The sequence below is a fragment of the Narcine bancroftii genome, chromosome 10, assembly GCF_036971445.1.
Source record: "Narcine bancroftii isolate sNarBan1 chromosome 10, sNarBan1.hap1, whole genome shotgun sequence".
NCBI classification, from domain to species: domain Eukaryota; kingdom Metazoa; phylum Chordata; class Chondrichthyes; order Torpediniformes; family Narcinidae; genus Narcine; species Narcine bancroftii.
In genome coordinates, this window is record NC_091478.1 from 61,905,189 (window position 1) to 61,923,174 (window position 17,986).

At 50.8% G+C, this 17,986-nt stretch overlaps 1 protein-coding gene across 1 annotated transcript in view; it reads left to right on the forward strand.

The window, feature by feature from the left end:
- Nucleotides 1-1,622: 1,622 nt before the first annotated feature.
- Nucleotides 1,623-17,986, forward strand: part of LOC138744611 (engulfment and cell motility protein 3-like) — a 219,177-nt gene continuing 202,813 nt past the window's right edge. Inside the window, 1 exon segment of the mRNA XM_069901012.1 lies at nucleotides 1,623-1,839. The gene's annotated coding sequence lies outside the window, so the exon portion shown is untranslated.

Consider the following 17,986-nt stretch of genomic DNA (forward strand, 5'->3'; position numbering starts at 1 on the left):
CTCTGGATCCTTCTCCGTGGTTGGACAAGGAAGGAGAGAAAATGTCTGGAGTGCGATGGGACCTTTTGCACCTTTGTGAGGTAGTGGGAGGTGCAGATGAAGTAGGTAGCAGTAAAGGGAGAAGCCCATGACTTACATAGAGAAGAGTGGATAAAAGGGAAGTGATTTCAAACTGGAATCTAATATGTCAGCACACAAGACATGAGGAAGCAGATCAGGAGTTTGCTGTGCCCCAGAACCTATGGGTGGCAAAGTGAAACTACCATGGAGAGGTAGATGATGTTCACATGGTGAGATGGGGCCACACCAGTGGGTTTGGGAGCAACTCAATGTTGGTTGTTGCTCTGTGCATGTCCCAGCCGTGTGTGTGTGTGTGTGTGGGTGTTATTTCCTTTTCCGACTGTTTAAATGAGAGAGACATTCCCAGCCATTTCATTATGATATTATGATTTGAGAGTGTGCCACAGCAAGTGATGTGAGGAAAGACCACCCAAAGCTTTGAGGACCTTGCCTGATGGTGAACATGGGTGATGAAGCATGATGTGATGGGGAACATGTAGCATGGATGGTGGGGAATGAGAGGTGATGGGAGAACTCACATGGGTGAAATGGGAACGAAGCAGCACATCTTGTAGCATAGGTGGTCCCCGCTTATCCAGTTTCAGTTACCTGTGGTCAACTGCAGTCCAAAACTGACCTGATTGCCCTGCTCTCTTCCCACAGCCCTGTATCAGTCCCAAGTGATCCTACTGCCCCATGCTCTCCCCACAGCTCCTGGGCGGTCTCCACACTAATCCCACTGTCCCGTTCTTTGCCCACGGCTCTGTCCCCACATCGATACCAATGCGCTGCTTTCTTTCCCCACAGCCCCATGTTGGTCCCCACACTAATCCCACTTCCTTGCTCTCTCCCCACAGCCCTGTGACAGTCCCCACATGGATCCCCATGCCCTGCGCTCTCCCCACGACCCCATATCAGTCCCCTCACTGATTCCACTGTCCCGCTCTCTCCCCACAGCCCCTTGTTGGTCCCAACATTGATCCCACTGCCCTGCTCTCTCCCCACAGCCCTGTGTTGGTCCCCACTCTGATCCCTACTAACAAATAAAAGGTTTACAGGTAGACTGCTGTATCCTATGTAGCTTTGCTAAGTATATAATATAGTGTTCACATCACATAACGCCCGATTTCACAGAACATATCGTGGACGTTAACATATCGTGGACATTAACCCTGTCTAGGGTTCAGTGGTTTCAGGGATCTGCTGGGGTCTCAGATCATATCCCCTGCGTCTAAAGGGGAGGGGGGGGGGGGAAACTGCTGTATAGAACATTATAGCATGGAAACAGGCCCTTCAGCCCTTCTTGTCTGTCCTGAACTATGATTCTGCATAGTCCCAAGGAGCTTCCCCCAGTCAAAAGCGTTCCATACCCCTCCTTTCCATGCACCTGGTCGAATTCTTCCTAAATTATAAAATTGAGCCCGCATTTAATGTAGGATGGGGAGGGGCAGGTGAGAGGAAGCTGTTTGATGTTGGGACAGGAGGAGGCCAGCGTCCGAAGAAGGATGCGGAGCTCGCCGCCTTGCCCTGCCCAGCCCAGCAAAGCCCAGCTCGCGCTCCGAGCCGAGGTTCGCCCAGCCTTCGCGCTGCCGACAACACCAGCAGGCAGGAGGTCCGGGGCTCCTGCAGGAGGAGCTGGCGTGTGTCAGTCTCTAACCCGGAAGCCGAGTCCCGGTCCCAGAGGACACAATCCGTGCAGCAGCTGGATCCCGACCTGCCGGGGGTGGGGACTCGGCGACTTTCCTTGGGGCTACATCTTCTTCCCAAGAGGCGGGTCCGGTAAGAAGGCTGTGGGGAAGGGGGACGAGAACGGCCTGGACCTGGGATGGATGGTGGTGGAGGGGAGGTGCAGAGAGAGGTAGGTGGGAAAAGAAGTTCCCAGTCCAAAAGTTCATCCCAAACTTTCGGGGATGGGGGGTGGTTTGCAAATTATCTTCAAACCAGGACCTTGCGGCCTCTGTAAACTTTTCAAGCACATTTTATAACTTTCTCCCGCCCCTCCTGCTCGGTGAAGGATTTACTTTCCAATCGGCTGCAAACTTTTCCTGATTCACTCCTGAACTCATTAGCTGGGGATTTTTTTGTTGTTTGTAGGGTGTTTGACCTGCCCCCTGAGTTGGTAGGCTGGGATCGGACTGTGCCCTGGACACGGCTCCGCTTCGCTGGGTCACAGGGGCTGGATGCAAGTTGGAGCCCGTTTGGGTTGTGGGCGACAATGGGAGCCGGTTCGCCGGCGCTTCTCCCCGGACACTGGAAACACAGACGGATGCGGATTGACTTCAGCGCCCCAACCTCCGCACCCCTCCTCCGCCCCCCCCCCCCGCGCCCCTCCTCCGCCCCCCCCTCCTCCGCCCCCCCCCCCCGCGCCCCTCCTCCGCCCCCCCCTCCTCCGCCCCCCCCCCCCGCGCCCCTCCTCCGCCCCCCCCCCCGCGCCCCTCCTCCGCCCCCCCCCCGCGCCCCTCCTCCGCCCCCCCCCCGCGCCCCTCCTCCGCCCCCCCCCCGCGCCCCTCCTCCGCCCCCCCCCCCCCGCGCCCCTCCTCCGCCCCCCCCCCCGCGCCCCTCCTCCGCCCCCCCCCCCGCGCCCCTCCTCCGCCCCCCCCCCCGCGCCCCTCCTCCGCCCCCCCCCCCGCGCCCCTCCTCCGCCCCCCCCCCCGCGCCCCTCCTCCGCCCCCCCGCACCCCTCCTCCGCCCCCCCCCCCCGCGCCCCTCCTCCGCCCCCCCGCGCCCCTCCTCCGCCCCCCCGCACCCCTCCTCCGCCCCCCCGCACCCCTCCTCCGCCCCCCCGCACCCCTCCTCCGCCCCCCCGCACCCCTCCTCCGCCCCCCCGCACCCCTCCTCCGCCCCCCGCACCCCTCCTCCGCCCCCCCGCACCCCTCCTCCGCCCCCCCGCACCCCTCCTCCGCCCCCCCGCACCCCTCCTCCGCCCCCCCGCACCCCTCCTCCGCCCCCCCGCACCCCTCCTCCGCCCCCCCGCACCCCTCCTCCGCCCCCCCGCACCCCTCCTCCGCCCCCCCGCACCCCTCCTCCGCCCCCCCGCACCCCTCCTCCGCCCCCCCGCACCCCTCCTCCGCCCCCCCGCACCCCTCCTCCGCCCCCCCGCACCCCTCCTCCGCCCCCCCGCACCCCTCCTCCGCCCCCCCGCACCCCTCCTCCGCCCCCCCGCACCCCTCCTCCGCCCCCCCGCACCCCTCCTCCGCCCCCCCGCACCCCTCCTCCGCCCCCCCGCACCCCTCCTCCGCCCCCCCGCACCCCTCCTCCGCCCCCCCGCACCCCTCCTCCGCCCCCCCGCACCCCTCCTCCGCCCCCCCGCACCCCTCCTCCGCCCCCCCGCACCCCTCCTCCGCCCCCCCGCACCCCTCCTCCGCCCCCCCGCACCCCTCCTCCGCCCCCCCGCACCCCTCCTCCGCCCCCCCGCACCCCTCCTCCGCCCCCCCGCACCCCTCCTCCGCCCCCCCGCACCCCTCCTCCGCCCCCCCGCACCCCTCCTCCGCCCCCCCGCACCCCTCCTCCGCCCCCCCGCACCCCTCCTCCGCCCCCCCGCACCCCTCCTCCGCCCCCCCGCACCCCTCCTCCGCCCCCCCGCACCCCTCCTCCGCCCCCCCGCACCCCTCCTCCGCCCCCCCGCACCCCTCCTCCGCCCCCCCGCACCCCTCCTCCGCCCCCCCGCACCCCTCCTCCGCCCCCCCGCACCCCTCCTCCGCCCCCCCGCACCCCTCCTCCGCCCCCCCGCACCCCTCCTCCGCCCCCCCGCACCCCTCCTCCGCCCCCCCGCACCCCTCCTCCGCCCCCCCGCACCCCTCCTCCGCCCCCCCGCACCCCTCCTCCGCCCCCCCGCACCCCTCCTCCGCCCCCCCGCACCCCTCCTCCGCCCCCCCGCACCCCTCCTCCGCCCCCCCGCACCCCTCCTCCGCCCCCCCGCACCCCTCCTCCGCCCCCCCGCACCCCTCCTCCGCCCCCCCGCACCCCTCCTCCGCCCCCCCGCACCCCTCCTCCGCCCCCCCGCACCCCTCCTCCGCCCCCCCGCACCCCTCCTCCGCCCCCCCGCACCCCTCCTCCGCCCCCCCGCACCCCTCCTCCGCCCCCCCGCACCCCTCCTCCGCCCCCCCGCACCCCTCCTCCGCCCCCCCGCACCCCTCCTCCGCCCCCCCGCACCCCTCCTCCGCCCCCCCGCACCCCTCCTCCGCCCCCCCGCACCCCTCCTCCGCCCCCCCGCACCCCTCCTCCGCCCCCCCCCCGCACCCCAACCCCCTACAAATTCAAAAAAAGAAAAAGGGACAAAAAACCACAACAGGAGCTGATCCTTTTAAATGTATAAATATTTATAGAGACCTGTAAGAGAAAGGGAATGTTCGAGATTCATTTATAATTTAATACCAACGGTTTGTGAATACGGGCTCCATATTTTCCAAAAGGTATTTTGCTCTTAAATTCTAAGTAATTTTCTTGTGGAATACAACTCCAAACTTCTGCATGCCATCTTTCCATTCCCAAATCTTGCCTTTTTTCTTTTTTAAGCAAAGGGACCACATTGAAAATTCTCCAGTCCTCCAACACCTCCCCTGTGGCCAAGGAAGACGCTATCATCGTGCCAATGCTGCAACAATCTTCTTCCCATCCCATGGCAACTAGGGGTGCATCTCCTCCAGTCCTAGGGACTTTTCAATTATAGTGACTGTAAGAAGATCCAGCACTTCCTCTTTCTTGATCTCAATGTAGTCCAGTATGTAAGCTAGTTCTATTCTGACCTCATCTTGACCAAGATCCTTTTCTCTGGTGAATACTGATCATTTAGGATCTCTCCAATCCCCTCTGCTTCCAGGCACATTTTGCCTCCTTTATCCTGAAGCGGCTCATCACCCTTCTGTTCTCACGTAAGCATAGAATGCTTTAGGGATTTCTTTAATCCTATTTGCCAAGGCCTTCTCATGCCCCCTTCTTGCTCTCTTGTCCTTTCTTAAGTTCCTTCCTGGCTACCATATAATTCTCATGAGCCTTTCCTATATCTAATATATGCTTCCTCCTTCCTGTTAACCAGCTGACTGACCTGTTTTGTCAACCATGGTTCCCTTTTCCTACCACCCTGCTTCAAGTGGGGCAAACCTATCCAGAACCCATGCAAGTGGTCCCTAAACATCCTCCACGTTACATCTGTGCTTTCTGCTCCCAATTTACCCTCCCTAGTATATGCCTCATCCCATTGTAATTAGCTCTTACCCATTAAACACTTTCCAATAGCTATGATGAAGCTCAGGGAATTGTGGTCACTTCTCACCAAAATTCTCTCCATTGAGACATCTGTCACTTGACCAGGTTTATTACCCAGTATTAGATCTGTAAATTCTGCCCCATCTAATGAGTCTAAATGAGTTTCTTGAGGATGTAACAAAAGAAATTAATGAGGTTTAGGATGTGGTCTACATGGATTTTAGCAAAGCATTTGACAAGATCCCCCATGAGAGACTCATCCATCAACTTATGAAGCATGGGATTAGTGGAATCCTGGCTGCGTGGATACAAATTGGCTTGCAGGGAGGAAAGTATTCTGCCTGGAGATTGGTGACTAGTAGAGTGCCATAGGGATCTGTTCTGGGACCCCTACTCTTTGTGATTTTTATAAATGACCTGGATGAAGAGACGGAAGGATGGGCCAATAAGTTTGTGGATGATACGAAGGTTGGAGGAGTTGTGGACAGAGCTGAAAGTTGTCTAAGGTTATAAGAGGATATAGACAGGATGCAGAGTTGGAGGGAAAAGTGGCAGATGGAGTTCGTGCATTTTGGAAGGACGACAGAAGGCTGTTATTTGGAGTGTGGATGAACAGAGGGACCTTTGAGTTCAATCTATACATCCCTCAAGGTTACTGCACAGGTTGATGGGATAGTTAATAAGGGGATTGAATTCAGGAGTAGAGAGGTCATGTTGCATCTCTACAAATGTCTAGTAAAACCACACTTGGAGTACTGTGTTCAGTTCTGGTCACCTCATTATAGAAAGGATGTGCAAGCCACAGAGAGGGTGCAGAGGAGATTTACAAGGATGTTGCCTGGTTTGGAAAACAAATCTGATGAGGCAAGGTTAGCAGAGCTGGGACTTTTCTCTTTGGAGAGTAGAAGGATGAGAGGAAACTTGATTCTGAGTGGACAGCCAGCCCCGGTTTCCCAGGGCAGGAATAGCAAACACCAGAGGACATCTGTACAAAGTGAAGGGAGGGAAGTTTAGAGGAGACATCAGGGTAAATGTTTTTTTACTTAGAGTTGTGGGTGCCTGGAATGCCTTGCTGGGGACATATGAGAGACTCTTAGACAGACACATGGATGAAGGAAAAATTGAGGGTTATGGTGTAGGGAGGGTTTAGTACTTTTTTTAAGGAATATATGGGTTGGCACAACATCGAGGGCCGAAGGGCCTGTAGTGTTCTGTGTATCCCTCTTACATTAAGGAAGTGCCAGTCATTATCATGGAAGTTGAAGTCTCCCATAGCAGCAGGCCTGTTATTTCTGCTCCATTCCAAATCTGCCTATTAATCGGCTTCTTGTGTCCCGAGGGCTCTTTGGGGGCTCATAGACTACTCCCAGTTCAATGATTGTTCACTTCCTATTTCTGACTTCTACCCACACCAACTCACTCCCTCCCCAGCAACCTCCCTTCCTGCAGCTGTGATACTTTCCCTGACCAGTAATGTTGCTCCACCCCTTACTCCCCACCCCCCACCCCGCCACTTTACTCCCATCCTATTCCCTTTTAAAACATCTAAACCCTGGTACCTGGATCAGCCAATCCTGTCCTTGCGCCAGCCATGTCTAAATAATGGCCACTGGATCCATGCTCTAAATTCACCTCCTTTAGTCCTAATCCTCCTTGTATTGGAGTAGACACATTTCATACCCTCTAACTCTCCCCCTGCCCATCCTTCCTCTCAAATTATAATCAGCCTTTCTGCTTTCTGCTCTATTTTCTGCCCTCACATTCTGCTTCCCACCCCCTGACAAACTAGTTTAAACTCAACCTGACAGCTCCAGCAAAACTGCCTGCCTGGATATTGGTCCCTCTCGCAAGCTTTTTGTACGAGGTCATACCTTCCCCAGAAGTGATCCCAATGATCCACAAATCTGAACCCCTGCTCCCTCCCCCAACTGTTCAGCCACATATTCATCTGCCACAACTTTCCAATCCTGCCCTCCCTGGCGTGTGGCACAGGCAGCAATCCTGAGATCACCAGCCTTGAGGTCCTGCTTTCTAACTTCCTATATTCCCTCTTCAGGACCTTATCCCTACTCCTATCCATGTCATCAGAACCAACGTGGACCATGACATCTCGCTGCTCTCCCTCCCACTTGAGTGTGTTGTGGACTCCATTGGAGGCATCCCTGCCCCTGGCACCTGGGAGGCAACGTACCATCCAGGAGTCTCCATCTTATTCACAGAACCTCCCGTCAGTTTGCCTCACTATCAAATCCCCAATTACTATTGATTTCCTCAAGTCACCCCTTCCCTTTTTAGCTGAAGGGGCAAACTGTGCCAGAGACCTGACCACTATGACTTGTCCCTGGTAGATGATCTCACCCCCGCCCCACCCAACAGTATCCAAAACAATATTGTGATGGGGAATGGCTACAGGGTTGCTCTGCACTGACTGCCTATTTCCCTTGCCTCTCCCTCTTAACCTTTAGATGTGCCTGTCTCCCTATCACCCTCTCTGCCTCCCAAATGATCCAGAGTTCATCCATCACCAGTTTGCTAACTTGGTCTCTCAGGAGCTGGATGCACCTCTTGCAGGAGTTGTCATCAGGGACAATTGTGTTCTCCCAGATGTCCCACATCCTCCAATCGCAGCATTCCATTGCCCTCGTCGCCATCCCACTACCTGCTCTTATTACCATGCCAAGATCTTGCACACCTTCAGCTTCTGCTCACCAAAGCCTCTGACCACCATTCCCCTAGGCTCCATTTGAGCTTCCCTGGGCTTATCTGTCCCTGTACAGCCCACTACCATTTGACAGGATCTTGCTCCATAGAAGCCAATTGGTGTATCTGCCTCCTTATCATGTTTATTTTCCTGCCAGCGATGACTTTGGAAACTTCCTGCAAGATATGGCGAAGAGTAATCTGTGTATGAAGCAACACTGCTTTACAAGTGGTGCCAGAGGAATTCTGCAGCAATGGTTTATCAGGCAGTTAATGGCTTCATCAGGGGAACGATTGCATCCTGAATCCTTCCTGTGTTAAAATGACTCATCGCACTTTGACTCATTATTTTCTTTGTTCTCACAACTGTAGTTTCCCCCCAGGCGACTCAGAACCCAAATCTGCATCTCCCTTTCACTTCCCAGTAAGCCTCTTCTCCGTTTCTTAAAAAACCTCAGAGATGCCTTGTGCCACCACAAATCTTGGTCTCGTCCTGAGTTTGTCAGAAAAAGCCGGCTTCATTTGTTATAAAAAAAATCTCAGCGGGTCGTAAAGCAATTTTTTTCCAAAGCGCAGGCGACTTCTGATGCATGCACACCCTAGCCTGACGTAGACAGATGTAGACATCAAGGGGCAAAGGCCAAATGTGGGAAACACCAACTATTCACAGGTTGGGACGAGATGACGGAAAAATGGGAGCAACACACAACCTGGAGAAACCTGGAGAAACTCAGCAGGTCAGGCAGCATCTGTGGAAGACGAAAGATAGTTGTCTTTTCGGGTGAACCCCTTCATAAATTTACATTCTTAAATTAAAATTTTAAGGTAAATTTAGACATACAGCATGGTAACGGGTCCTTTTAGCCCACGAGTCTGTGCCGCCCAATTAACCTACACCCCCCCCCATTACGTTTTTGAATGGTGGGAGGAAACAGGAGTCCCCGGGGAGAACGTACTAGCTCCTTACAGACAGCGCAGGTTTCTAATCGCTGGCACTGAAAAGGCATTGCACTAACCGCTACGTCAACCGTGCCGCCCGGGAATGGGAAATTCGTCAGGGATAGCAACAAATGGGCAGACCCCCAAATAGAAGGTTGTGATGAGGGAGAGGAGGACAGACTTGCAGGTGAATACTGGTGGGATAGAGCAGATAGGGAGAAAAGGTAAGAAGTTAGGAGTTGATTGGAGGAAGAGGCTGAGGAACAGGCCCTCTGACGGGAGGAACGGGGGTGGGGAGCTGGAGAAAGGAAGGTGCGAGGGTGAGGAGAAAGGAGAAATGGGAGGCTGTGGTTCTCTCTCCAGAGGCCTTGCCTAGAAACCTGCCTGTTTGCTCTTCCTGGAGACATCCTCTCCACCCAGGCCTTTCAGTGATCAATAGGTTTCAATGAGATCTTCCCTCATTCTTCTAAACTCCCGTGAGTACAGAGCGATTAAAAGCTCCTTGCATTGAAACGGTGGCGATCTGTTGCCTTCTGCAGTGCTGCCTAACCTCCCGAGTTCCTCTGGAACTCTGTGTGTTTTCCTCTGGATGTTCTCAGCTGGTGGGCGCCTCTTCTCCTCCCACCCCTCCTCCCCGCCTTCCCCATAGTGACGGCTGCGCTGCCCAACGCTCCTTGAACGTTACCGTGTTCGGCTGGGAGTTGCACGCCCTCAGCGGGAGGTGCAGGGAGCTCACCCACCAGTATCAGGACAACCCAGCCAGCATGGAGAGCGGTCCGGTGACGCAGCTAGTAGCACTGCTGCCTCGCAGCTCCAGTATCCTTAACCTCTGGCACCGCCCATGCCCTGATACTTAGTATAGAGCCAATGGGCCGAACGTCCTCTGTAGGGAAATGTGTGCCACCCTCATGGCGTTGTAAATGGAGGCCGTTAATTGATGAGCTGGAGGTTGTTCGCACTGCAATGTGAGAGATCCACAAGTAGCGACTTGTTTTGTCAAACATATCACATGAATCTGAAGTGACACACACCTCTCGGAGGAGATTCAATGAATTTCACCCTTCTGACCTGGCTTAGACAGATCCCTCAACAAACACTGTACATAAAATCTCCCTTTGGAACAGGAACTCAATCTGTGGAGTACTTCGACCTCTTTTGTTGGAGTCCATATTACTCAGTAGGAATCCTATTAAAGACATTTAACTGCAATCATGCGTCTGTCGGTCCAAATGAGTGCATGGAACTGGCATGACCCTCAGCTTTTTTGCCCTCTCTCTGTGGAACAACTGTCCTTCCCAACTCCTCTAACTTCCCACTGGGTTGTCCCATGTAACTCTGTGCTAGCCTGTTTTAACCCAGCATCTTTTGTAATCTCCTGACTTCCCAGATAGTCATAGTCAAACACAAAGGAAATAGGGCCTTTGGCCACTGACAATTGTCCATCAACCACACGTTTACAACCATCCTGTTTTATTCTCCCCACATTCCCATCCACTTCCCCACCCCCATACTGATCCTCCCACACACGAGGGGCAACTTACAGCTAATTAAGCCTCCAACCCACATGTTCTTGGCCTGAGGGAGAAACACAGAGGGAACCCATACAGTCACAACAAGATCCTGCACGTTCCACTAGGCACCAGAGGCTGGGATCGAACCGGGGGTCGCTGGAGCTCTGAGCCAGCAGTTGTGCTGGTGGGGCCACCTTCCCCACTAACTCTAACCCTCTTCCTGCAATAATCTGAGTTTAGCTGTTCCTGCTGGGACCAGTTCCACTCCCATTCCTTGGTTGAAGGGCAGGACCTTCCACACAGATGACTTTGATGAGAGAGTGAACAAGATTAAGTGAAAGAGTCTCTGTTCACCAGTTCTTCTCCCGCTCTATGCTCATTTAAGTTCTGTTCCTGTGTGAGTGGTTTAACTGAGTTGGCAGTGTTGAAGCAGACACAGATACTTACTTTGATCACTCAGTCAGTTGTGGACAAGTAAAATTCAAGGCCAGGTGTTGTGTGTGTGAGTGCAAAGTCAGTGTTCATGAAAAAGTAGCATAGTAAAGTGCCATCTATCTGTCACCAGTGGGACTGTTGGGGCTTCAGTTTCACCAATCTATCTCCTGGTAGCTTCTGCTATATGAAAGATTACACCACGTCGAATTGGTCAGTCCTAACTTGTCCATGGTGTGTTTTTTAGGCTCTTGATGCATTTCAAATGTCCCTCTGTATTCTTCTGTTCTCAATTCTCATTCCCTTCCAAATCCCCAGAAGTGTCTCCGTTGAGTTCTGTTTTCCATCCGGCCCTGGTTGGATTAAGAGGATTGTCCAATTCCATTTTGAACAATGATCTTGCATTTCTAATCTGTGGTCTTCATACAAAATCCTTCAATGTGGTCATTGACCCTTGATTTCCCCCCCCCCCCAGGTTATTGTGGCTGATACCAGTATTCAATTTGGTGAGTCTGCTCTTCATTTGGGCTGTGTTATTCATGTTGAGGCTCAGTCAGGTGTAAATTCTGCTCTCTCTCACTCATCTCAGAGGGGGTATCTATTCTAAGGGGCACAGGGTTATTGGAGTTCTGATCCCAGTGTCTGGAGTTGAGGCAGTCAATGTAAAGGAAGGACCCCCATCACCCTGGTCAAAATCTCACTGCTGCCTTCAAGGCAGAAGGATCAGAAGCCTGAACTCATGAACTGTTTTCTTCCAACACTTATCAGGTTCTTGAACCCTCCTGTACTACCCTAACCCTAAACTAGTCCAAGACCACCAAAAGATCTGTCTGTACCACTGAAGCATCAAAACTTTCTTACACTAACTGCCATAGTGAATAATTATTCTTTTTTTCTGCCTTGGTATATTCTGTGTTGTAGAACACTACAACACAGAAAGCAGGCCATTTGGCCCCTCTAGTCTGTGCTGACCATCACTTCCCTAGTCTCACTGACCTGCTCCTATCCCATAACCCTCCAGGCCTCTCCCATCCATGTACAGATCTAATTTATTATTAAAATATGATTGAACCTGCATTCATCATATCAGATGGCAGCTTGTTCCACACTCCCAACACTCTCTGAGTGAAGAACTTTCCCCTAATGTTCCCCATAAATCTTCCCGCTTTCATCTTAAAACTATGACCTCTCGTATTTATCTCCCCCAATCTAAATGGAAAAATCCTACTCACATCCACTCTGTCTATTTCTTCTCGTAATCATGTAAACCTCTGTCAAATCTCCCCATATTCTTCTTTGCTCCAAGGAATAAAGTCTTAACCTATTTAATCTTTCCCTGTAAGTCAACCCATGAAGATCCAGCAACATCCTAGTAAATCTTATCTGCCCTCTTTCAATTTTACTGATATTCTTCCTGTAGTTAGGCGACCAGAACTGTGTACAGTACTCCAAATTTCTAAGGGGCACAATGTCTTATGCAACTTCAACATAACATTCCAACTCCTATACTTAATATTTTGATTTATAAAGGATAAGATACCAAAAGCTTTCTTTACAACCCTGACCACATGCAATGCCATCTTCAGGGAATAATGTATTTGAATTCTCAGATCTCTCTGCTCCTCCACTCCTCAGTCCCCTATCCTACCTTGGTTTGCCCTTCCAAATTGCGTCACCTCATACTTGTTCGCATTAAAGTCCATCTGCCATTTTTTGGCCCATTCTCCAAGTTTGTTCAGATCCCTCTGCAAGTTCTGAAAATCTTCCTCACTGTCCACTATGCCTCCTATCTTTGAGTCATCAGCACACTTGCTGATCCAGTTCATCACATTATCATCCAGATTGTTGATATAGACAACAAACAACAATGATCCCAGCACTGTTCCCTGAGGTATACCACTAATCACAGGCCTCCAGTCTGAGAAACAACCATCCTGTACCACTCTCTGCCTTCTCCCACACAGCCAATTACGAATCCAGTTTACAACCTCTCCATGGACACCAACTAGCCTCCCATGTGGGGCCTTGTCAAAGGCTTTACTAAAGTCCATGTAGACAACATCCACCTTCCTGGTAACCTCCTCGAAAAACTCTACCTGATTTGTTAAACACGACCTACAATGCACAAAGCCATGCTAACTGTCCTTAATCAGCCCATGACTGTCCAAATAACTAGATATTCGTTCTCTCAAAACTCCATCCAATAATTTGCCTAATACTGACATCAGGCTCACTGGCCTGGAATTACCTGGTTTATTTTTGGAGCCTTTTTTTTTAACAGTGGGACAACATGAGCTACCCTCCAATCCTCTGGAGCCTCACCCATTATTTTTTTGAATATTTTATTTTATTTTTTCCAAAAATATACATTAATATTTTTAAAATACAATATATTAAACTTTTTATCACATACACAAAAAACAGAAAGAGTCCCTCCCTCCTTCCCCTTCCATATATACAGATCCGTTCACCATCAGATCTTACATATATTTTGTATATAGAGTACAGATGGGCAAACTATATTTTTGCAAATATGATAGTTACTTTGATACCATTTTTTGCTCCTTTTTATTATTTGGGGCCTATGTGGTCTAGGTATGGCTGCCAGACCTTCACAAAAGTGTCATATTAATTCTTTAAGTTCTACATGATTTTTTTTTCCATAAGTTTGCTGCTGTACATTTCTGCAGCCCATGCATTTTTTGCTACCGCCAGTGCTATTTTAACCATATAACCATATCACAATTACAGCACAGAAACAGGCCAATTTGGCCCTTCTATTCTGCACTGATCCAAGTACCCTCCTCTAATCCCACTTACCAGCACTCTGCCCATATCCCTCCATCCCCCTCCCATCCATATACTTATCCAACTCTTACTTCAATGACAAAATTAACCTTGCCTCCACCACCTTTCCCGGAAGCCCATTCCACACAGTAACCATTCTCTGAGTAAATTTCCCCCTCATGTTACTCCTAAATCTTTGCCCGTCACCTCTCAACCCATGACCTCTTGTATCCATCTCTCCTACTCTCAATGGGAAAACCCTTTCCACATCAACTCTATCTATCCCTCTCATTATCTTAAAGACCTCAATCAAATCCCCTCTCAGCCTTCTATGTTCCAAGGAATAAAGACCAAATTTGCTCAATCTCTCCTTGTATTCCAGATGCTAAAACCCAAGCAACATTTTTGTAAATCTCTGCACTCTCTCTATCTTGTTAATATCTGTCCTATAAATCGGTGACCAGAACTGCACACAGTTTTCTAAATTTGGCCTCACCAATGCCTTGTACAGTTTCATCATTACTTCCCAACTCCTATATTCTATGCACTGATTTATATAGGCAAGCATACTAAAGACCTTCTTCACCACCCTATCCACATGCGCTCCTACCTTCAGGGAACAATGCACCGTTATTCCTAGATCTTTCTGCTCCACTGCATTCTTCAATGCCCTTCTATTTAACACATATGTCCAGCTTTGATTATTCTTTCCAAAATGAAGCACCTCACACTTATCAGCATTAAACTCCATCTGCCATCTTTCTGCCCACTCCTCTTAGCAGTTTAAATCCCTCTGCAATCTTTAAAAACCCTCTTCATCATCTACAATTCCCCCTATTTTAGTATCATCTGCATATTTACTAATCCAATTTACCGCCCCATCCACCAGATCATTAATATATATGACAAACAGCAATGGTCCCAATACCGAACCCTGAGATACACCACTTGTCACCGGCCTCCATCCTGACAAACAATTATCTACTACTACTCTCTGGCACCTTCCTTCCAGCCATTGTTGAATCCATTTGACTATCTCCAAATTAATACCCAAGGATTTAGCCTTCATAACTAACCTCCCATGCAGAATTTTATCGAAGGCCTTACTGAAGTCCATATAGACAACATCCACTGCTATACCCTCATCAGCTTTCCTAGTCACCTCTTCAAAAAATTCAACAAGATTGGTCAAACACGATCTTCCACGCACAAATCCGTGTTGAGTGTCCCTGATCAGACCCTGTCCCTCTATATACTATCTCTAAGAACGCTTTCCATCAATTTATATACCACAGACGTCAAACTTACAGGCTGATAATTGCTAGGGTTGCGCCTCGAACCCATTTTAAACAAAGGAACCACATGCACAACATTCCAATGCTCCGGCACTATACCCATCTCTAAGGACATTTGAAAAATCACTTCCAGAGCCTCTGCTATTTCCTCACTATCTTCTCTCAAGGTCCTGGCGAAAATCCTGTCAGGACCTGGAGACTTATCAACCTTTATATGTTTCAAAAGCTCCAGTACTACCTCTTTCTGAATCACTATTGTCTCCATATATACCCCCTTTGCTTCTTTTACCCTGCACAGTTCAATATCCTTCTCCTCAGTAAATACTGAGGAAAAGAAATTGTTCAAGACCTCCCCCATCTCTTTTGGGTCCACACACATTTGTCCTTTCTAATTCTCTATTGGACCAATTTTGTCTCTCACTTACCTTTTGCTATTTACATATTTGTAGAAACCCTTTGGATTTATTTTCACCCTGCTTGCTATAGCCACCTCATACCTTCTTTTAGCTTTTCTAATTTCTTTCTTAAGATTCTTTTTACATTCAATATCAAACATCTTTTTTCCTGTTTCTTTTTTCGAACCAAGTTTCCAATATCCCTTGAGAACCATGGCTCTCTCAAACTTTTGACCTTACCTTTCAACCTAACAGGTATATAAAGATTTTATACTCTTAAAATCTCTCCTTTAAAAGACCCTCCATTTCTCCATTACATCCTTCCCAGAAAACAAATGATCCCAATCCACCCCTTGTAAATCCTTTCTCATCACCTCAAACCTAGCTTTTCCCTATTCAAAAACCTCAACTCTCGGCCCAGACCGATCCTTTTCCATAATTACCTTGAAGCTAATGGTACTATGATCACTGGACCCGAAATTCTCCCCCACACATACCTCTGTCACCTGTCCCATCTCATTCCCCAACAGTAAATCCAACTCAGCTCTCTCTCTAGTTGGTACCTCCACGTATTGATGTAAAAAGCTATCCTGCACACATTTTACAAACTCCAGCCCTTTCACAGAATGGGTTTACCAATCAATATTTGGAAAATTAAAATCCCCCACAATTACTACCCTGTGCTTATTACAAATAACTGCTATCTCCCTACTATTTTGTTCCTCTAATTCATGTTCCCCATTCAGTGGTCTATAATACACCCCTGTAATTGTAACTTCCCCTTTCCCATTCCTCACTTCCACCCAAATAGCCTCCCTGGACGAGCCTTCTATCACACCTAAGCACCGCTGTAATATTTTCTCTAACAAGTCGTGCAACCCCACCCCCTCTTGCCCCCCCTCCCGGTTCTATCACACCTAAAGCAACTAAATCCAGGAATATTTAGCTGCCAGTCACAGCCCTCCTGTAACCATGTTTCACTAATCACTACCACATCATACTTCCAAGTGTCAATCCATACCTTCAGCTCATCCACCTAACTTACAATGCTCCTAGCATTAAAATATCTGAATTTTAGAGATTTCCCACTTTTTACTTCCTGTAGGCTCCTTTCTTTACCAACACCTCTCTTATGATCTTTTGCAATCAACCTCTATCCATCTTCGTATAGAGCATTCCCCATTTTCTATTACCTGCCTTTCCCCCCGCAACACTGTCTACAAGCTTTCTCTGATTGCACTCTAACCTTCTCCTTGCTGTTCTCCTTCATTTGTTTTCCTCCTCCCAGCCATTCTAGTTTAAAGTCTCCTGAGTAACCCTAGCAAGCGTCCCCGCCAGAATCCTGGTCCCCCTGGGGTTCAAATGCAACCCGTCCTTTTTGTACAGGCCACACCTACCCCAAAAATGGTCCCAGTGATCCACAAACTTAGTCCCTGCCCTTTGCTCCATCCCTTCAGCCACGAGTTCATCCTCCATCTCATTCTATTCCTGCTCTCACTGTCACGTGGCACAGGCAGTAATCCCAAGATTACTCCCTTTGCGGCCCTTCTTTTTAACTACCTACCTAACTCCCTGTACTTACTTTTCCGGACCTCTTCTCTATTCCTCCCTATGTCATTGGTACTTACATGTACCACAACTTCTGTCTCATCTCCCTCCCCCTTTAGGATGTTCTGGACTCGAGCAGCAACATCTGCACCAGGGAGGCAAACCACCACCCGGTTCTCCTTGCTCTGTCCACAGAATCCCCTGTCTGTACTCCTGACTAACGAGTCCCCTATGACTATTCCCCTCCTCTTCATTTCCTTACCCTTCTGAGCCTCAGAGGCCGACCCAGTGCCAGAGGCACAGCCACTGATGTTTTCCCCAGCTGGGCTGTTTCCCCCAACAGTACCCAAAGAGGAGTACCATCTCTCTACCACCTTACTATTCCTCTTCCCTCTCCTAACCGTGACCCACCTGTCCTCCTCCCGTGGCTCTGGCGTGACCACCTGGCTGTAACTCCTATCTATGACAACCTCACTCTCCCTGACCAGAGCGAGGTCATCGAGCCACAGCTCTAGTTCCCTAACACGGTTCCTGAGGAGCTCCAACTCAGCACACCTGGTGCAGATATGTACGTCAGGGAGGCTAGAAGACTCCAGGACCTCCCACATCTGACACAGAACAGCAAACTGCTCTCACACTCATCCCTTCTCTCTCCTCCTTCCTCAAATAAGTAGAAATTACGAAAACAATTAAACAGTCTTACCTTAACTTGACAAGCTTGACCTCAGCCTCTGCTCGCCGAAGCCTCTTGAGCCAAAGCCTGAATTCTTCCCTGTCCACTCACTCCCTGGCCGCTCCTCATTGGCCGTTCTTTTACCTTACCCTCTTTTTATTTGCCCTCTACCAGTTAACCCTGTCAGTCATTCCTCGCCCCGCCTCCCCTGGAGGCCCGACTCCAATGGCTCCCTGCTCGACCCGCTAGGCCCGAGCCCTGGTAAGTTCTTTAATACAGTCCTTACCCCTCCTTGTGCCGACCTCCTGCTCCTCCGACTCCTCTTATAAATAAGATTTGATATTTGGTCAATTTGTCACTTATTTCCATTAAATTACCTAATAGGTACAGCTCCGGGTCGCCCGTGAAGCTCATTCCTGTTATCCTGGTTAATTTTTCTGT